A 22771-nucleotide genomic window follows, 5' to 3' on the forward strand; every position below is an offset into this window, starting at 1 on the left:
AATATGCCCCCAGTGCTTCACTAATCCTTGTCAGGATATATTCCTATCCTGTACAATATTTGATGGTCTGTCTGTTCTCCATGATGTGATTTCTGTTTTTAAAATACGATTCTTAAATTGAATTTCACCAGAAAAAAACAAACCCGGTAAATATTTAATATTTTTCAGATAGCTTTTCAAATAAACTTTAAGTATATACCAGGGTTTTCTGTCATGTTTTTATTTGATCAATAGTTCCTGTTTTCCACACTTTCTTTTATAAAGGGGATGTCAACTAGCAGCATGCTAGACTTGACATAAGAAATATAAAAAAGAAGCAACATATGCATCAGAGAGAGCCAGAGATGTTGCATTTCTTTAAAAACAAAAAAAAAGAAAGAAAAGAAGATTTTTCCTTATGTTACTGTGGTGGGTTAACCTTGGCTATATGCCAGGTGCCCACCAAAGCCACTCTATCACTCTCCTCCTCAGCTGGATAGTGAGAGAAAATATAATGAAAGGCTCACGGGTCGACATAAGGGCAGGCAGAGCTCACTCACCAATTACTGTCACATGTAAAACAGACTTGACTCGGAAAAAAATAATTTAGTTTATTGCCAATCAGACTACAGTAATGAGATATAAAACCAAATCTTAAAACACCTTTCCCCCACCCTGCCCTTCTTCCCAGGCTCAACATCACTCCTGATTTTCTCTACCTCCTACCCCAAGCAGCACAGGGGGATGAGGAATGGGGCTGTGGTCAGTTCATCACACATTGTCTAAGCTGCTCCTTCCTTCTCACACTCTTCACCTGCTCCAGCGTGGGGTCCCTCCTATGGGAAAGAGTTCTCCACAATTTTTCCATTGTGGGTCCTTCCCATGGGCCACAGCTCTTCACAAAGAGCTCCAGCATGGGTCTTCTCCATATGGGGTGCAGTCCTTCAGGCACAGACTGCTCCAACATGGGTCTCCCATGGGGTCACAAGTCCTGCCAGAGAACCTGCTGCAGCGTGGGCTCCTCTCTCCATGGGTCTACAGGTCCTGCCAGGAGCCTGCTCCAGCAGGGGCTTTGCATGGGCTTCACATGGGGTCAGAGGCTTTTTTGGCCACATCCCCCTGCACCAGCGTGGAGTCCTCCATGTGCTCCAGGTAGATATCTGCTCCACAAATTAGCGTCCACGGGCTGCAGGGGGACAGCCTGCCTCACCATGGTCTTCACCAAAGGCTGCAGGGGAATCTCTGCTCCAGTGCCTGAAGCACCTCCTCCCCTTCCTCCTTCACTGACCTTGGTGTCTGCAGGGTTGTTTCTCTCACATATTCTCACCCTTCTCCTATAGCTGCTGTTGCTGTAGCACAGCATGTTTTTCCCCTTCTTAAATACATTTTCCCAGAGGTGCTACACACATTGCTGATGGGCTCAGCCTTGGTCAGTAGCAGGTCCGTATTGGATCCAGCGGCATTGGCTCTATTGGACATAGGGGAAGCTTCTAGCAGCTTCTCGCAGCAGCCACTCCTGTATCCCCCCACTACCAAAACCTTGCCACTCAAACCCAATACAGTTACACACATGCATATATACATACATTGGATTAAATTACTAGTTGAAGACTTAATAAAGCTATGCAGAAACTTCTTTATCTTATTAAATAATAAAATTGTTAATATATACAAAATAATTTCAGATTTTAATTCTAATCAAAGGCACCTAGTTTGGGATTTTACATCATTTTGATAATACTTATAGCTACTGGAGCCAAATTCCTCTGGGGATGAATAATAGGTAACTTCTCAAATAATTTCTGATATCACTGGGTTAACTACTGGTCGAAAATGCTATTTAGTTGGGAATGAAACGAGAGTCAGCATACATCTTTCTATATATGTCTGGATCTTGTGAGAAAAGTTAATCTGAGCCAAATTCAAACCTGGTGTATGTCCTTAGCAGAGACATATTTGCCTACCAGACACCACACTGAAGCTGCCTCTAACTGTTGTGAAAGACAAGAAAATTTACTTATACTTTAAACACCTTGAAAACAGCCTTAAAGAAGAGTAACAGACTGTTCTCTTCCATTAGGAAAAATGCATTCACAAGGTTTCAGGGTGTTTGTTTCAAGATACAAATGTCTTGAATAATACTGCATGCAGAACAGGTGGTTTCAAAGTTATGTTTTTGCCCAGTTTTGAATGGGGTTCTCCCTACAAAATTTTTCACCTCAATTTGCTTGTGTAGGTACAGATCAGTGCTTTACTTGACTAGTGAAAAAGTATGACTTGTGAACTAATTCCTGAGTAAAACATTTTCCTTTTTTTGTCCCGGCAGTGTGCCAGATCCATGTTTGTTTCCCCTTCTTCATAACACCTTCCCATTACATATCCTTTCACCTAAAAGTAATCAGTTCCTAAATGTTGGCTGTGTCCCCTCTCTCAACACCTCTCGGCTGCCCTCATTGTGTTGGGGACCCACGTGAAGGAACAACTTCCAGTGGCTAGCAAAGGCTGATTGTAGATGTAGGGGGCCTACTCCTCGCCAAGCATGGCTAAAAAGGAATTAATTCCATTTGCTGTGATGTGGAGGAAATTAAGTAAAAGAAGGGGTTTTGCCAATGTCCGCCAAGTACTGGGCTGCTTTACAGCAGAACCGATGCAGAGGTACGTCATGCCATGAGGAGACTCTTGCTGACTGCACCATCTGGAGAGTGCTCCACACTGGGTGGGCAGTGACTGCTTAGTTCTAATCTTTAAACAGATTAATATGCAAAGCTTTCAATGTCAATACAGAAAGCATTTCTGAGCAGGCTTGAAATTTTTTTATTGTCTCCTAATACCCATAGTAGATTTTGTTGTGTGTGACTGTATTGCTAAGGTATGATGTGTTAAAGACAAGGATTGCTTTCTGAGGCACAGGAAGTTTTTCAGTAAGTGCAGAAAATTTTCAGATCCCAGGCACTGAAGAGTCAATTTTTTAAATTGTAATTTTTAAAGAAATTAGCTTTCCTACTTTTCTTTAAATTATGACAGGACAGTTTTAGCACTGGTTGGATCCTCTGACTGTAGAAGAAAACTAACACAGACTATACATTTGATGTGGCTAGAGTTTGGGGGAGCACCAGTAATGTACTTTAAATTACCTACTAGACATAAAACACATGAGAAGCAACTAATACTGTAGTATGGCGCAAGCATATAAAATACTATGTCAGCATTTTGAAAGCTGCATGCATAGGGAAGCAGTTCTAGTACTGCAGGCAAAAGTCTATAACAGAAACCACAACACAGTGTCTAAGGACGATATACTGCATTTCTGAGAGGTCCAGATGTCCAGTTTCATGCTTCCACTTTTTATCTAACAACTTTATTGGCCAGGTTAGTTAACAATGTCCTGAAGCAACAAAAATATCTCTCCTCACTGCTGCCTTTTCTTTATGGTTCTGAGCTCCATTGGCCATATAACATACATTGTGAACCACTCCAAAGTGTCTTCTTCAGATCACTGGAAAATTACCCTAAATCTCTTGCTGACGCTTCTTTTACAGTTATGCTTTTCTGCTTCATTTAGGAAAGAATTGTATTATATTATTTTAAATGTCCAAATTAATTTTCGCAAATTTGACTACTTACTCCATTTTTGTGCTTGAGATATTTTCATCATAAGTTGTGAAATATATTAAATAGTGATACCTACACTTATTATTAGCTGAATAATAAGGGAAGTTCTTGAATGGGGAACAGTCAGGGGTACCCTGATGGCAAGAAAAATACACTCAGTGGTGAACCCTATAGAGTGGGGGTGCTTGTTACTGCACACTGCATCTCCCCTCTTGCTCTTGTGGACCTGTTTCCTCCACACTAAATGAGGGGGAAATGTTGTGTACCCACACCTTGCCTTCATATGTAATCAGTAAATATTTGAGCACATACAGGACTGGGGGTGGAGAAGCCTTCCTGGGACCCACAGTCTAAATGTCACCTGTCTCAAACGTTACTCATAGGTCACATATGGTTATACAGGTCAAGTAAGTTTATCTGTGATGATAGATATATTTTATTACTGATCCTGAATGCTTATTGCACTTGCCTTTTTAATTTATCCACAAAAAAAAGCGCCCTTCTCTACAGAACAAAAAAAAAAGTCTTCATGGCAAAATTTTCTGGTCAAATAAGATTTATACTCTATTATAAACCCTTCTATTAGAAAGGAGCACTAGAAGTGGATGGTAGCAAGACATGCTCCAAGCCATAAGACACTTCCTGTATAAATGGATGGGCTTGCATCTAGCATGATTACATAGTAAAACTAAGTAGACATGTAAGTCCTCTGATGAACTGGGAACTAAAAATTTTTTTTAAAAAATATTTTACACAAATATTTTAAAACTAACAGAAATAGAAATACTATGTGACATTAATTTGCCAGTTCTGCATTGCCTGTGCCAAACTATTTTCACTGTAGTATATTTTTTCTTCCTTAATTGGAGATATTACATTCTGAGGTATTCAATGTCTCTTTTGTACTGTCAGTATTATGTTGTATGTTATTTGACTTTGACATTGTCTCCAGATAATTAGCAATCAGTAAGTTTATATTTTCACATTACAATGACTTCCAATAGCTTCCAGCAGTTTGTAATTATGTGAGGGATTTTGCAGTAATGATTATTCCTGGTTGCACATCTTGAGCTCCTTCATAAGAGTCTGCCTGTCTGAAAATGTTTTGGTATTCATTCTCTTAGTTGTCATGCTGGGAATTGGCTCTTCCCTGAGACTGGTGAGAATCAGAAGTTATTCACAGTGCCAGCAAAAATAATCTGGTATAAATAATAGCAAAGCCTGATTCTAGTGATACCTAAGTACATACATAGCCCAGAAGTTTTTTTTACTGCTGGTTAAATCTGATCTTTAGTTTTGCTATAGTATGTATATTTCAGTAAATAGAAATGGTGAAGAAATAACACAAGTGATACTATTAACTATATATTGTCTTTATAGAAATAATATTTTATAAAAATAATTATTTTTATAAATAATATGTCATCATAATAAGTCAAGCTCTTGGCTAAAGCACAATAATACCTCTAAGTATTTATTTCACTGTATTAGGAAATACACAAAAATATTTTAAAAAACCACTAGTAATACAGTTCTCATTTTTATACTTGTGAAGCAGTCTTACAAAATCTAATGTCCAAATTAAATTCTATTTCTGAGATCAGTAGGTGTCTAGTGTATGTAACATAAGAAAAGAACGTGATTTGTCATGAAGAAATGAAAGCTGTCAAAGGAAAGCCATTTCCTTTTGACTTATGTACAAGTGAGTTATGCTGTAACACAAAGAACTGTCCCTGATACCATTCTCTGATCGATGAATGTTACAGATCTTTCTGGGGGGAGGAAGCAAAAAGAACTTATTATCATAAAGTTTTTTAATAAAACTTTTTATAAAGCCATGGCCAGATTCTCTGTTGTGCTGTTTTGTACTGCCATTACAAGCTGGTAGGAAACATTAGCTCTAAGATCTGATACTTTGTCCCACACATTTTCCAATTGTACTCTAGTACAACAAAAATTAAGTCCAATTATTTTTTCTTTCTCTAGAACATTTTACTTTTCATATATTACATATTTCCCATATATTTAATGAAAACCCAAGCTCTTCTAGTTATTTTCACTTCAAATTTAGATGTCAAAATTTTCTATCTACTGGTTGTTAACAGTATATTTGCCTGGCACTAATGACAGATTCAAGTCCCAACCTCATTAAGTAGACTCCTACATTTGGTAGATTGTTTCCCTCTCTAGAGACATCACTGCATATTCTTTTCTGTATCTTCCCCCAAAGATTATATTTGTGGATTTTGGCACTTACTCTGTAGGATTGGTTCACTAAGGCAAATAATATTTAATTGCAATTTACATGCTTTAACATTATTGACTGGATCAGCACTACATTTTCTTTTCTAAAAGCTAGGGACCATGTTCTGGACTTCTTTGGGTATAGTTATACTGTCTGCTCAGGCCAGAAGCCCTGATTCCTGTGCCAATTACTGTGAATCTTCTCATGTCCATGTACTCCAAGTCTAGTGCTGACTGAAGAAGACTATCACTATAATCATGATTCTTGCTGGACCCAAACCACTGGGTCAACTTTTCCTCAGCTCTGTCTGCAGCTTCGTCATTAAGGGAACTAGCCACCTCACTCAGGATCAGAGCACCAGAGCACACCAGACTGTATATCATCAGGGAAATCAGCTTCAGAACAGGTCCCTGTAGTGAAACAAATTCACAGCATAGATGCCTTCATCATAAAATCCAGAGTTTACACTGCTCGTTCCAATAGTAGAATACAGTGCCAGTATTACTGTAATTATCCTATTATTTAGCTACAAATATAAGGAGCAAGAAAACAAAAGAAAAGGAAAACATAAAAGTGAAGACTGAAATGTTTCGTTAAAAGGATTAATGAATATTATTATACAAACAATATCTCAGTTTTTAATTTAAACCTTTTAAATTTCCTTTTTGCCACATCAACACAAGCAGAAGCTTTTAATTTGATTTGTTGCTCCTTCTCAGTAAAATTAATCAGCACACAGAAGACTATTAAGTATCTATTAAATAAGTCAAGACTTATCTATAATTGTAGTAATTCTGATAAATTGCTTAGACAAAGCAATGGTTACTGAACTTAGAATGCAGTTCTTAGGAACCAGCTATGCATGAAGAGCCTTGTTAGGCTTCCCAGTGGTAAATAAAAGTGAATCAGTTGTTGGTCTTTGGGATGAGTGTGTAAAAGTCCAAATTTCAGAACTGAGATGCTGGTAAAATACTTCTGGTTCCCATTCTGGGCAACTGTCAGACTCACCACAGTTTAAAACATTTACCAGGGAAAAATAATTAAAGAACCTCTGTAAGTATCTGCAGAGATAATGAAACAGGAATTTACTCCTGTTATATTGGAACCCTGTTTTTACACACCTAGCCGGTGCATTTCTATGCATAGCAAACAAAAAATAAGACTGATATTTCTATGCAAAGTCCTACGCTTTGGACAGAATAACCCTCTGCAACAGGTTGGAATTCACTGTCTAGGGAGTAGCTTTGCAGAAAAGACCTGGGGACACTGGTAAACAAGAAGCTGAACATGACCGGGCCAATGCAGTGCAAAAGTATAGGCTAGGCCACAGGTAATTCCCCTCTCTTTGGCACTTGTGTGACTACATCTGGAGTACATCTGGAGTACATCTGGAGTTCTGTTTTGGGTTCCTCACTACAACAGAGACATGGGCAAAGTGAAGTGAGTTCAACAGAGCACCTCCAAGAGGTTATGGGGCTGGATCCCATGATGTACAAGGACAGAGGAAGGTAGTTGTGTCTGCTCAGCCTCAAAAAGAGAAGAATCATGTTTTAGACTCGCCGTCTTACACAAATGAAAGGGAGGTTATGGACAGAAGCAAGCTTTTCTCAGGAGCACAGTGAAAGGATGAGGATGATCACAAGCTGCATCAAGGGAAATTCTGATCTGACTAAGTAAAATATTCTTCTCAATGAGAGTAGTTAAGCACTGGCACGGGTTGTCCAGGGAAGATACAGAATCTCCATCCTTGTAAATATTCAAAACTTGGCTGGGCAAATTTCTCAGCAACCTGATTTAACTTCAGTGTTAGCCTGGTTTTGAGCAGAAGGTCGGACTAGATGATCTTGAGAGATATCTTTCAAACAAGTATTTTTATGATCCCACATACTGCATTAAGCCAAGCAGTGTTTTCTGGGGCAACAAAATTCTTAGTAAGAGCCATAGTAACTGTGTTTACAGGTTTGAGTTTATTTATTTATGTTTAAATTACTTCTATAGGAATACAAGGTATTGCTAAGATTTTTTCACCATTGATTATTCCCTTTGAAAAAAAGGCAGAGGCTGTCTCTCTCATATCATTGAACCATATTATTGCCAAACAATAGATAAACCCATTTCAACCGTGCCAAACACTTGTGCTGTAATAATCTGTACATCATGTGTGGGGAAAAAGACATTATGGTCAAAATATTTGCTTAGGTCTTTATCACTTCAACCCTATTATTCCCAAAGCAGTCTTCAGATACCTCTAATACCAAGTTTGCTGTCTGTACCAACGGTTTCCACAAAATAAAATAACTGATAAAAGAATATGAATAGTGGCTGATCATTGTCCCAGTATTAATTCTAACACTGAATAAATTGAGACTATAAACACATTCTGTTCATAATCTCAAAAGTTCAAGTTCCTTTTAGGAGACCAAAATCAATATCTATTCTAAGCAACTTCATATACTAACACAGGTTAGAAATACCATGCACTGCTCATAGCATACAGTTCCTGTAAATCATGCTGTCAACTCAAACTGATTTGGAAACAAATAGCCGCTTGTAGAAATAATAGTCTGTTGTCAGCCCCAGGGGCTGTAAAAAGAAAAAATAACCCCACAGCTCTGAAGTAGTCAGCAATTACCAGTAGGACACTTCTTACATCCAAGCTGGTTTTGTGCCCTGCATTGGTAAAGCTTCTAAGCATTAACTGGTCAGCCAGAAGGGGTTAGGATTTAAATTAGTTACAGTCCCACTATATGACTGAAGAAATGAGTTCCCTCACATCCAGCTTATTGTACCATTTTGTCTACTTTTGTAGCTGCCTCGCTACCAGAAAGAAAAGTTACAAATTGATAAACCAGCTTTTCAAAATTCATGGGGGAACTGCAAATATGTTGAAAGCAACTGAAGCACAGAACACAGTGTGAGTTGAACTGGAGAAAAATTAGCTGGGAAAAGCTCTGAGTGAAGGAAGGGTAGGAAAGGGACTAGAAAAGCTAGGTTCTTCCTCTGGGCATTGCTTGCTCATCTGAGAATTTCGGTGGGCATGACTGGAGACCTCAGTTGCACAATTTGCTGCAGAGTCCAAAATAAGGTAGTGAGACATTCTTAGCTTCATTTTTCCTTATTGAATGTTCTTTCAAATTTGAGCAGGGTATTGAGCTAATTGGAAGAAACCTGACTACAAAATTACTTCTTCCTTCTTTTCTCCATTTTCAGGCTCTTTGACTGCTTCTGTGAAGAGAAACCTTGGCGCAGTGATATTCACCTTCCATTAGCACTAGGCAAATTTAGGTTTCACTCCTTTGGCTTAGCTTTACGAGGTGCCATTCTGCATCCTGATGTGAAAAAACGTATGAGCACAAGTGTTCTTGACTCCAAGCTAATGCTGTTCTAGCCAAGTGGTAAGAGTGCCAGCAATGGCGTCATGCTGAACTCTAAGGTTTCCCACTTTCTGTAGAACTCTCTGTTTATTATGTGAAGCTGTGTGCAACTGAAGATGCCAAAGTTCCTCAAAATCAGTGTGAATCCAGTTTTTGGAAAGCATAACAATAATTTTAAAGCTGACTGAATATGGAATTAGAGGGTTGAAGGAAAAATAAAAACAGACTGATGACAAAGGCATTCAAACTAAATAAAGCAATAAACTGCATATTTTTCTCTTGAAAGTTCTCTATTAACATGCTGTAGGGAGGTCTGGCTTTGTAGTTTCATTAATACTTAGGAACAGAATATATATAGTAATTCAATCTGCTTTTCTTTCTTTTCAAATACTTTAATGTTTTTCATTTAATGTTTTAAGTTCCTCTTGTTTAACTTGGCTGAGTGTTTATCTGTGAATGTTAAAGGCTGAAAAATCAGATTAACCACCCAGTTGCTGCATAAAGACTAAGCTGAAATGATAGGTCTTTGGCAGTGATGCTCAGTGAGAATTATTCTGACACTATTTGCAGGAGAAATGCATGTGAGTCTGCAGCAGATGCATCAATTATATCAGTCAAGTGTGACCTTCATGAACCTTCCTTTCAGCCTTCAGCGATGATGTTTTTCAATTTTTTCATTACCTGTACAATTCGCCTTTCTTCCCGGTTTTGCCTTAAATGAGTTCAGAGGCACTGCTCTTGAATGGCTGGTTGACAGCTACCATGTGCAGCTGCTGCAGCATAAACATGGAATATGAAACTTGGAAAGAATTGCAGGGAGTATAATTGCTTGCTCAAAAGCCTTGCTCTCCAAAAGCTCCTTTACACTTAAAAATAGGTTCTGGTTGAAGAAAATGACCTTCTCTGTGAACAGACCCAAGAAATACTGTGCTTTCCCAAATGGAAAGACACCTACAATAGCTGTTAATGAAATCGTGCGTACCCAGCATCTGCCAGCCTGGAGAAGTAGTGACAGTCCTTGGGTAGTGCTTCCTCCCTACGAAGGTCTGCTGCTTGTGGCAAAACATTAGAGTCTGGTATCTCAAATGAATACCTGGAGCTACTCTCACTGTTCTCATACACAGAGGTGTCTGAACACTGCCGGTTTTTTTCCTGGTGAAGAACCAGAGTGATGAAGGAATCAGTGAAAAGCCTGTTTTACTTGAGTTTTTACATTTCCATCACTTTTAGAGATGTTCAGGGTACATCTACGCCAAGAAATCAAACTGTGATTGAATTTGAGCACTGGACCCTAGTCACCCCCACTACCTATTTGCTCTTGCCTGGTTCCAGTTTTGACTTCTCCAGATGGCTCTATGAAAGGCAAATCTGCATCTTGCTGCAGCCTGTTTGCATACAAATCCCTTAGTATCACTCGATCTTAGGGTCATGCTATAGTCTGCTTTCATTTAGCAGTACAGACAACATATCAAAGACCAGTTTCTTGTACAGTATTTTACCAATTTATGTGGTGTGTTTCTGTGTTAGACTGTTGTTTCTAAAATTCATTTCAGGCTCCTAGCAACTGGGTAACTCAGGAGATGTTTTTGTTTGCCCAACTTCCACAGCTATTTCTTACGGAGATGGAGTAAAACACATCAGCTTATAGTTCCAGGTAAAGGAATGTATTTTATTTAAAAATGTGGAGGAAAAATGACGATTTGCAAAAAGCTAGAGGTAGACGAGGCATATGTGGAATGATATAGGCAAAGGCTGCTTTTCGGTCCCTGAAGGTTTGAGGCTACGTTCTTCCTCAACAAATCACAGACAATTTGTTCACTGACAGAGAAATACACTCCATAGGCTGTTGTCACTGCCTGCACGACATGTATGCCCTAGCTTCTGCTCCAGCAAGTCAGAAAGGATACATTTCTAAGACAGAGCTGCTCTTTAATCCTTGTGAAATATAGCTCACTGGTACTCTGAAGGAATATTTTCTCTGCTTCCTTTGCACTCTTCTGTGGTGTTAAGCAGGTGTGTCGTGATCATATGCATGAAATTATGATTCTCTAAACTGAAATTTATTTGAGAATTGGACATATGTTATAATTAAGAATAAAGAAACATTGTGTAAGAGGTAAGTGAATACAGAGCAAAAATCTGAAGCAAGCCTGCAAAAACATTAAAGTTCCTATGTGAAGTGCAATTTAAATTTAGATTGCATATGTACCTTTTCCACCCCCTGCACTTATGCATAACATACAGGCTTTAATGAAATCAGCCAGCTGGAGGACTTCTGCCTTGACCCACAGGAAGGTTGGGTGATGCCTCCTGAGCTAGAGACACGTTCAGTTTCTATTTTTTTCCACAGCCTGTAGCTATAATGGTCTCATGTTAATGCCATCAAATACTGTAATCAGGAAAGCAACACCCCTTCTTTAATAAATGCCCCTCTCAAATTTAATCCCGAAATACCACCTTGCTGAGGTGATGGTGGTGAGACCCTGGTTCCTTTCTACTCCTTACCACTGTCTACTCTTAGGCAGTCAGCTCCAACCCTGACAGAAGTTTCAATGCTCCCAAAACCAGCCTCCATCACCACAAGACTGTGATTTCTTCAGTATCCAAACACTTCAGTGAGTGGTAAAGAGGATGGCAGCCAAAACAATCCATACATGGTAATTGAACTAAATGTTAACTAAATTACATTGTAATTGTGTGGGGTAACAGCAGCAGCACTCTTAATTTTTAACTGCAAGCTCCTTTAGTGGCCTCATTTCAGAACCTTAAAGATAATCTAACATCAGGGTTTTATTGTGGGGAATTTTAGAAACCCCAGCAAGGGATCTGACACAGCAAGCCCTTAATTCTCTAACCTTGACAACTTACAGAGTCAAAAACTCATCTCCTCTTTTGAAAAGAAGACTTGATGGCAGATATATCTCAATACTGCTTTGGGGAAATGTTCTTCCGAAGTACTGAACTTACTGGACCTGTTACAAAACCCAGCTTTTCCATGGAAACTGAGGGAGGATAGAAGCCAAAGGACCCAAGGCTGAGAGAATAATATTTATGTTTGTATTGGCAGAATATTTATACTGGCAGTGTTATGACTATGGCCGATTTACATTAATTGCATTTGTGAAGGAAGGAAAGCAGAAAAGAAAGCAGTAATTTCCCTTTTGAAAATTACAACATAATAATTTTCACCTAAATGTTTGGAGGTAGTACCATCATATTTGTTGAAAAGTTGGTAGAGGAAGAATAATATACTATTGCAAATAGTCCATTCTTCTAATTTTTTGTTATTGTTGTTACTACTTTTACTTCTAATACTAAGAATTTGTGTTTCATTCCTGGGGAAAAAGAATCTGTAAACTGATTACTTTCATATCCTGTCTTCTGACGTAATAAATAATTTTCTATTGATTTACCCCTTTCCTTCCTGTGCTCCAGCCCCCCACCATCTCAGTAGCCCTCCACTGAACTTGCTTCAGTTTATCTACGCATCTTTTGGATTGAGGGACCCACAGCTGGATTCAGTATCCAGATGCGGCTGAATGAGTGCTGATTAGAGGGTGACAATCACTTACCTCAGCCATGTTCCTATTAATAAAGCCCAGGTTATTGTTAGCATTCTTTGCTGCTGGCCCTTGTTCGTCTGGAGGTACTCACACCTCCAACTCCTCTTCTGCATTGCTACCAGGCAGTCAGTCCTCAGCCTCTGTCACTGCAGAGGCTTCTTCCTTCCCAGGTTCAGGACTTTGCATTTGTCCTTGTTGAATTTCACTAGGGTCCTGTAAGCCTGTTCCTCCTACCTGTCTTGGTCTCTCTGAATGGCAACCCTGTCTTAGGCGTATCAGCTGGTCTCTCTAACTTAGTGTCATCTGCAAACTTTTTAAGAGTGGACTCCTTCATCTTCTCCAGGTCACTGAGAAATCTGGACCAGTACAGATCCTTGCAGCACTGCAGTTTTTGCCAGTCTTCAGGTAGAGTATACCTATTAACCACAACCCTCTGAGCTTGATCATCCAACCAGTTTTTTACCTATCTTTTTCTTCCATCCGTACTGTAACATTCTAACTTGGAAATGGTGTTGAAAGCCTTGCTAAATTCAAGGTAAATGACAACTCTTTGGCCACAAATCTAGATAGTGTCCAAGTGGTGTTTCTGTGGTCAGGTATGTGTACTCTAACTGAAAAAGTTGCAAAAGAGAAGCAAGCCAACTTCAGACAAATAGAGTCTTAAGTATTGACAAGGTCTTGTTTAACCATCATTTGCCACTGTAGTTTGCAACGATTATATCTGGAAAGATCTGTCACTGAAACCAAGAAGCGTTCCTACTTTTGCCAAGGTGTCGTACAGAGCAAAGAGTAATTTTTCACAACCAGGTTAGGAAGACCTAACCTTAATTTACTGTAATGTAAATTATGATCTCTCTTCATTCAGGTGTGATTATGCTACTCACCTTTAATGTAATTTGACTAGTATATTTATATTGAGAATAGGGTCACGTGCAGTGGAATAAAATATTTTTTCAGTGCATATAGAAGCTTTGTCTTTCTATTTCAAAATTTTGACTTTGATTTTGACTAAGTTCAGTATGGGTTTGCAGCTTTGGAAATAATGATGAAGAAATGGCTCAGCACAAGTGAAGTCTGGCAGGCTGTCCAGCTCTAACCTCAGTTATCTCTTGCAAAACTTTCCACCTAATCTTGAGAATCTTCATGTAAAACCTCTGAAACGCAGCTTTGTATTGTGCTTACTTGTCCAGGCAAAATCTAAAATCATCACCCAATCTTTGTATGTTGGTGAAAAAAAGTCCCAGCATGGCATGATGGAGGCTACCAAACACCTGATTTTGACAGGAAGAAGGTGCTGCCTGTGCAAAGAGTACAAGTCCTATAAAGCTATCTTCCAAGGACACATTGCCAGCTCCTCTTTAAGGTGGATACTTGGATCATGGTGGTCAAAGAGAAGTTATGTTTCTTTGAAAAGTGAAAAGCAGGTTCAAGAATGCCAGTTCTTGACATTAGTGCAGACTGCTCTGAGGCTTGCGTATTTCTGTTCAAATTTTTGGCTCTTCTGCATGTAGCTCAGGTCCGGAAACATTAAGTTGATTAGGAAGAGCTGATCTGAGACTGTCTGATCATTTCTATAACTCAGACATGACCTGTCCAGACTGCATAAGTGAGGCTTTGTCCCTAAAGCAAGACATACTTTTAATATAGAGCCATAGAATGGTTTGGGCTGGAAGGGACCTTAAATGTAATCTGTTCAGGCTTTTCCCCTCCAATGAACTCTAGAGTGAGTCTAAGCCCACTAAGTCTAAATATGTAACTGTGGGTAAACAATATAGATAAGTCTGTGTAAACTTAGTTTCTGTCTGAACTTACCTGCTAAGGCAGACCCTTAGAATACATGGTACATCAGAAGGGAAGCTGCATCTTAGATTGCCAAAAGGATTCCAGTAAATAGGCCCTCAAGGTTCATCTGTCTTAGCTTAAGGGACTTTTCCAGTTTCAGAACAACAGAGTATCAGACTTAAAATTAGCTTATGCCCACTGTTACCTACCTTACAGAAATTACATGCTATTCTTCTTAAAGGTTTTTACCTTCTTTTTAGCCTATACAACACATTTAGTTATCCCATGTCTCCTGTGCAATAAGTGTAAGTAGCCTAGGTGGTGACAAAAATGATTTTGCTCTTAGGTGGCCTGAGTTGCTGTCTGGAGATGTCTGCCTCTCCCCATCGACTATGAAGGGACCCAAGGCTAGGCTGCTGACACAGGTACCTTAGTTAAATACCTGAGGTTATGTGGAATGAGTCAGGTACTAACAGCAAAAACACACCACAGGAACAGCTATTTCTAGTTTCTTTCTACATGCTATTAAGAGGACAGAAAAAAAGAATCCAAGCCTTGAACTAATTTTATTAATAACATGTCAAACCTTTCTTACCTTCTGTTACACTTTCAGCTTATCTTAATGACAAATGCTGCATAACTGAGTTATGTCTTTTTGTGAACCATAACAGGGGTGCTAATGAAACCCTTAAGGTTAGCTATTTAGAACAATCTCTTATTTAAATTACTACATTACCCTGGTAATTAAATATTATTATCTTTTCTGCACAGCAGGGAGACCAAAAGGTTTCCTTTTCCTCTTCATCCACCTGAAAAAATAATGAGCCAGATCCTGTACTTGGGCAACAGAGCATAGGCATGTTGCACTTTGGAGATCTTCAGTAATTTCTACTTGTTAAAGATCTGCATTGGTCTTTCTCTCCCACAAATGCTAAGGACCCTCATATTTTTACAACAGTATTCAGGAATGAAACACATTCAAAGCATAAAAGCCATGATTTGATGCAATAAATAACATGACAGAGGGTGTTCAGCTCTAGATTTGTTTATTCTCTTATTCATATGCATTCACCTTTGGCCTTTCCCTATTCTTCAAAACATTCTGTAAAATCCTGTCTTATCAAGACTTTGCTTGTTTGCAAGTGCTCACCAGCAACTGAGCTTATTCTCCTCCCAGCAAAGAAGTTTTAACTTTTTAAAAATCTTTCCTCAGAATGTCTTATTTTTACAAAGTATCTTAACAACAAGTTCTTTAGCCTTTCGCTTCGCTAAAACTTTGCATCTTTCACTAGAAGAGTATCCGATATGAATACAATAACGGAAACAGTGAATATCAAATTAGAATGGCAGGACCTGAATTATAGCAGAAAGCTTTAAAAAAAGGCTAAAACACCCTATTTGGAGATACCACAGAGATTACTGTACTCAAGCTAAGAATGAAACAAAAAACTGAGTGGGAATACTGATGGATTCATTGTGTCTGGGAGAACAGAGAGGAGGCAAAGAAAGACAGCAACTTAAGTAGTTGGCACTTGTCAAGATGTTATTCAATCACATATGCAGAGGACAAGGAAATCTGCCCCTCCAGAACGGACACATAGTTGTGTGGAACTGGTCAAGAAGAGTGATAAGCCACTAGTTACTAGTTATAAAGAAAGGAAGCAGTCCTTAACTCACACAGCTGTATGACTTATGTTCTTTAAGAAACATTGCCAGTTGCTGTTGTATATGGTATTGAGGGGCAAATGACAGTACAAAATGGTGATGCCAGAAGGCATTTTCCTTCCTATGCTACCAGTAGTACATGACAGCATTGCAGAGAAACTGAATATTGCAAAACTGGACACCCAAGTTGAAATAAATTCCGTTTTAACTTCAGCTATACAAAACATAGTCTGGCAGTCATCAGGGCCTCTCTTCACCAGCCAATGGGAAGAAAAGGCAGCTTCAAAAGGAAGATAATATAATTTTAGATTAGACGAACAGAATAACATTCTGCAAGTGCCTACTCCTCTCTACCACAGACTAGGGATCCAGTTTGAGGTTGAAACACCTAAATTTAGGCACATGTAATTAGTGTGCCTTACTCAACTGAGTTCCCATCATCAGTTAATATCATCTAGTTAATACAGTCAGTGGATTCTATGAAGAAATTTACTTTACATCTGGAGATACAATTTAGTTACCTACACACAGACATCTAGTGCTCTTTCAGATATCCTGGGGTATTCTGGCCTCTGGAAGGCCTCATATAACTTGTAGGTATTGTGCCATATCTACCACTTCTGTTCATTCATCTCAGATAGCTTAGGTTATCTCAAATAATTCTAGACACCTGTGCTTAGCAAACTAAGTTGATTCCTAGTGCCTCTTCAGCTGAATCATGCTCTGGGACCCATTTACTGTAATAGGCACTTACACACCTAGCTGACCTGTAAAGAACAGGTAGACCTTAAAGAAGTTTCAATTCCTACATCTCTTGTCCCATTTGAGATGCCCAAGTATATTCAAGACATCTGCACAAGACTCAGATACATGACAAAGGAAATACAGGTTATTGTATAAAGGAAAACTGTTGATCTATTAAATCCCTGACACACCTTCTAATGTGAAGTGTACAAGCCAGAATGAGTGTGCATTCTCAATTCTTTGTCCCGGTCTTGCTAAGCATTTGCCTAAGCAGAAAAAAGAAAAAAAAAACACAAAAAACCTAAAAGCAGTTACATATCAGATAAGCAAATCAGTTCCCCAGTGTGTCTGCAAAGCGTAACATGCAGCGTGTTTAAATTGCTAAATGGTCTACTTCCATTATTATGAGACCAAATTTAATACAAATACCACTGAAAAAAACCCATGGCTTCAGTTTTCTTCTCTTTTTATTCTGGTTCAGCATACCTTTGCACTAGTTTTAAATTGTGTCAGGTCCTCTAAATCTAGCACCATATAAACCTGAGTGAAATTACCAGTAAAGTCAAGCAACGTAGAAGAAAGACTGGTTGTATCCTATATTCATTAGTGATATTAATGAAAAATAATTGATTTCTTTAAGCAACAAAGCTAGCAAGGTTTTCACGATCTTTCAGTAAAAACTAAGCCTGCACTTTTTTTCCCCAATCCTTCCTTCTGTCCCCACAACAGTACTTAGCCGATATTGATGTGTTGTTTTCCAGACAACTGAAGCTGTAACTAACAACAGCAATTTCTTCTGGAGTTTTGCTCCCAAAAGGTATAATCTTTACTCTGTTGCTATGTTTTAAAAGAAAGTTAAGATTTTATTTTAAGGTGAAGAAATGGATGATACTGCATTCCCAGAAGCAAACAAGGAACAATCCCCTTTCTTGGCCCAAGAAGACATTCTCTTAGGCAGATTCAAGCCTTAAAAGGTCCTCAAAATTTCATGGAAGCTTAAGAAATAGAGCAGTTCTGTGGCAGGTCTAAGAAGGAACTTTATCAAATACCACAAAGGCAGAAGCTGAGTCACTCAGTACCATAGGCTGCTCTAGCTGTACCCTTTTTCTGCTGAGGTAGGTTGGATTGGTTTCATTCATTAAGCAGAAATGAACCATCAGATTATTTGTTTTGCCAGTGTCATGAGTGCATTATCCACAAAAGAAGTAAAATACAAGCCTTAAGAAATCAAAAAACCAAAAGTGATTCCTGCTGTATTTACTTCACCCTTCATCACTAGGAGCTGCAGTCACCTTTACAACGTAATTACTGCTCTCAAGGTGTTACAATTACAGAAGCAGGCCCTATCTGTAATTAAGGCCTGATTGTGCCGGGCACAGCTCAAACCCCACTAACAATAGGTAAAACATATCCTGAAGATCCTATAATCCCAATACATCATAGAGGGTGGTAAGTGGTTGAAGGCACATTGCTGCACATAGGTCAAAGCACTGGGTTCTCACGGAAAGCGAAGAGACCAAAGATCCACCCAGTGGGACTGACATGGAAACTGATGCTAAAGCTATATATAGACTTGGGGCTAGCTGTGCCCCAAAGTCCACCTTGCAAGCTGAGCTGAAGCACGCTTGTCGACTTCATCAAAAAGGACTGAGACAATTCCAAGGCAGGATAAACTGGGGCAGTCTCCATAGTTATGGCACTCTAAGGAAGCACCCCTTCAATCAGAGGAAGGAGTTCATGTACTCCTTTGGTAATCCTTTTGGGGCTGAGGTATGAATAAGGCACCAGGAAACTCAATATACCTGGATTTCAGTGACTGGATGAATAGCCAGCAGGCACAGATAGTGACCCAAGTGGTTATTCCACTAAATCTTTCAGTGATTGGGGATTTTACATACTTAAAAAGGTAGACAGAAGCTGCAGACACCTATACTTTATTTTTGAATCTAACTTGCCATCATCTTTCCAAAATCATTGAGCAAGCTGGTGGCAAAGGAAGGACTAAAATCCACTGTTCTGTCTATTACTTCTGTAACTGAGCCTGGGAAACAATAAAAGTTTCCTTTTGTGACGTATGTGTCTTTATAAAGTGTTTTGGTCCTAGAAGTCCTGTTTGATCTGCTCTGTCTCCCAAGATGAAGTTACTTAATTAGGGAAAACAAGATTCAACATAAATGTATGAGACATTGTTCTCCTGATCTTCAGCCTATCAAATGATTTGTCTCTAAGCCTCAAGCTCCTTCTGCCTCCTGCTGCCATGGATCTGTAGCCTCCCATTTTGGGAGTCAAAAGCAGCAGCAGTGGATGGGGCCCAGGAATATTTGTAAGAGTATTGGCCCTGTGGGTAGGGCAATAGAGAATGGACAATGGGCAACTGCCCCCACAATTCAGTAAGAAAAGGGAGGGAGTGTTAGAAAAGAGAGGAGACAAAGGATGATGAAGAAATAAATATGGATCTTGAGATTCCTAGAGCGTGCCAATAAAAAGGAGAAAGGATGTTTAAATGTACCACAGGGGAAAGCTCTTGAGAAGGTATCAAAAGAAAATAGAGTCTCACAGCATATTTTATGTGTCCAAATAACCACCAAGGGAGTTCCTAAGTTTCTCAGCTGTCTCATTCAGTCCAAACTATTGACTGAAAGCTATTCTAGTATTTGGACTAACTATGAAATAATAGATTGTGATAGCTCAAAGTTCAAATGAGCATTATCAGAGTGCTAGCAATTCCACTTACTTGTGATACCTCCACCGTGGATCAGAATATCAAGACTTGGGCTAGAATGAAGTGGGTCAAAGCAGAATGGGAGACATTGCTGGACCATGCCAAAAAAGATGGCCTGAGGATGATCTGATGAAAAGGCAATGGAGTGGGGAAGAATGTCATCCTACTACTTGCAGAAGGAAGCCAAGTGTCTCTGTAAGGAGGACTTGTTAATAGTTTTATGTGAACATTTTATTTTCAATACGAAAAATACCCTAGAAGTTCAAAGGCCAACAGTCCAGCTTGAGAGCTATATGAATTTTCACAAACATATGATCCTATTTGTCACACCAGTGCCATACTCAACACCTCTCCTCATTTTTCTACTTGAACTCCTGGAGCTGTGAAGTTTAGAAAGTTTTATTCTCTACTCAGAAATTTGAAAAATATCTGATCTCTTTGGAGGCACAAGAGTGAGTTCATGTAACAAGAGTTTGTTTTTATCATAAATCTTTTATTTGATAATGGATGTACATATTGATGGGGGGAATCAGTGAAGAAACCCTTTACTATTTTAATCTTGATAGCTAAGGCCTACAGCAAAAACAAAGGGTAAGGAGGGAAAAGAAGAATGCTCTGTAGACATCTGGTGGAGCAAACTGGAGGCAGATTAAAAGAACCAGCAGACAGGCTTAAAACAAGTTTGCTTTGGCTGTCTTGTTTTATTGTTCAATAAACGTTTATCTTAATGAAGGGAGACCTGCCAAGCAGTGGAAAAATTCACTCTGCAACAGCATAAAGAAGTTTCAGCCAGCGTGTTCAAATGTGCCTTGGTTAAGCGGTCACTCTATCTTAGGCCAATTGCACCTAGCATAGACATGGAAAGGTTAGATCTTGGACAGGAGGACAGAAGGCTTTGTGTGAGAGCTTCCTACAAGATATGTGAGAGAGGAGGTATTGCTTAACGGTGTTCTGGCAGCTAAAAACCAGCAAAAACAGAAAGTAGTTAAATACTCCTCTGAGAGTTAGATGCCTGTATAAGCTCTTCAGGCTACAAGGGCAGTTACTTCAGCTGAAATAATACAAAGTATTTGAAGAACTTGAGCTTTGCCAAAATGACTTGCAGGGAGGAATGAAGCATGGCTGCTGGCACAGCTAAGGCAGAAGGTATGGGGATCTCAAAGGAGGAACTGCACAAGGGAAGGGGTGGCAGCAGTCAGGAATGACTGATGGAAGCCACAGGAGGAGCACAGGCAGCTGGCAGATGCAAACCCCACCACAGCTCAGTCTGGGACTCGCCACCCAGCAAAACTAACTAACTTGAGCTGTGGGTTAGCTGCTCTTGCAGGGGTGGAAGGAAGAACAGCCAGATCCCCAGCAAGTATATGGAGGGAGGAAAGGGGAGTGTAAAGTCCTGTAGTTATAGGTTTACATTCAAAATGAAATCCTATGCAGTACCTTATTTATTCACCTTGTTAAAGATTTTTTTCTCTAAAATTTAGTTTGTTAAGCCACGTTTTGTTATTGTAAGCAGAAAAATCAGCTCATGGTGCTAAATCTACCCCAGGTTTGTAGGCAAGCTTGTAGGTGCATTAGTAGTGACTCCTTCAAATCAAAAGCCAGTCACATCTGAACAGAAGGGTTGTGCACTGCTGGTTAGGGATATGCACTACTGTTTTTTTCTGCTTAAGGCAGACATCCCAGCACCATTTCTTTTAGGGAAGATGCAGAAAAGGAACTGAAGTAAGAGATTTCTACTGTACTTCATTAGCAGCAGGTCTCCTCTTTGAGTTAATTACTTCTAGCAAGTGTTCAAAATAAAAAGACATTGGTGTCAGTTCATGAGTAGTTTAACTAGAACTGTGATGAGAGGGTTGCAACATACAGCATTCAAAGGTTATTGATGCCTTCTGAGCCATCATTAAGAAGTTAGTGCTGGGATTCATTTCTGCCTATTTGGGCTCTGAGCCTTCACAATCTGAAATCTCTGTTACCACAGGGTAGAAATTGCAGTTGATGCAATAAGTTGTCTAACTTGCATCTACATTTTCAATGCCTAGTGAAGTAGTTCTTCTAACTGAAGTGGACTGTTTCTTTACCCAGCCAAGGGAGCAGAGGGAGATGTCTCTGGAATTAACTTAGATGTCTTATCTTGAGCAGACAGGATCTCCCTCTGTGCATACCTCTGTCTTTTGACTGTATAAGGAATTTTCTCACATATTTTAGGAGTATTGCTTCACCACACATTTAAAATGTAGGCACAATTAAATGCTGTATTAAGCAGATGTGCTCCCACCCTGTGATTAAAGAACATTTTTTTCTAGCAGAAATAAGTACAGCTTCCACAGGGACACCTACACTTCATTCAGTTCTGAGGTAATAGATAAACAATTAGAGTAAGACTTGAAGTATGTGTAGCAGATAAACTACTTAAATAATTTATGCTACTTAACAGTCCGTGGAGTCTTTATCTATAAACACAGAGACTTTTACAGGATTTACAGAGCAAACATATGACCTGTTTTAGAGTACCTGGCTCTTGCCTGGAAAAATGTTTATCAAACTTTTTGAATAGTATGGCTGAGAGTCTGCAGAAAAGGGTCTTTTGGAGACATGGACCCAAACGTGCATATATCACTTCTCTCAGTTATGGGATTCATAGACTAAACATATCTTCCTTTGGTGTTAAAAATGTCCAAATATTACTAGAGTCTATTTTTTGTGGGGTTTTGTTATTTTTCAACATGGAGACTTCTGACTGCACCTTTCCAGTCTTTTGACAAATAGTCACATACACAATGACTTGCTAACATACGGCTGCTGTGTCTCTGTTAATCTTTCAGGTGTGTTCTTTTTTAAACACAGGATAACTCTTAGATGTTGTGCTTCCAAAGTCATTGCTGCTTGCAGAGTCAATAATTCAGGCTTTTGCATCTGAAAGACTTCTAATGAGAAATTATTTTTAATGGCTACTAAAATTTCTGAAAATAAATCTGTGGTTCCAAAGGTAAATTCTACTCTCTGAGACAGTCATAAAGCTTGACTTAGACTCTTAAGCTGTGCTGTTGCCAGCGGAACTCTACAGAAATTTCCAGCATTTCCAGTC

The 22771-nt window shown here is 39.2% G+C and overlaps 1 protein-coding gene across 1 annotated transcript in view; it reads right to left on the bottom strand.

Annotated features, from left to right (window-relative positions):
- Positions 1 to 22771, bottom strand: part of TRPC4 (transient receptor potential cation channel subfamily C member 4) — a 155082-nt gene that overhangs the window by 41950 nt on the left and 90361 nt on the right. The window lies entirely within an intron of this gene.

Source organism: Phalacrocorax aristotelis, chromosome 1 (assembly GCF_949628215.1).
Source record: "Phalacrocorax aristotelis chromosome 1, bGulAri2.1, whole genome shotgun sequence".
NCBI lineage: Eukaryota > Metazoa > Chordata > Aves > Suliformes > Phalacrocoracidae > Phalacrocorax > Phalacrocorax aristotelis.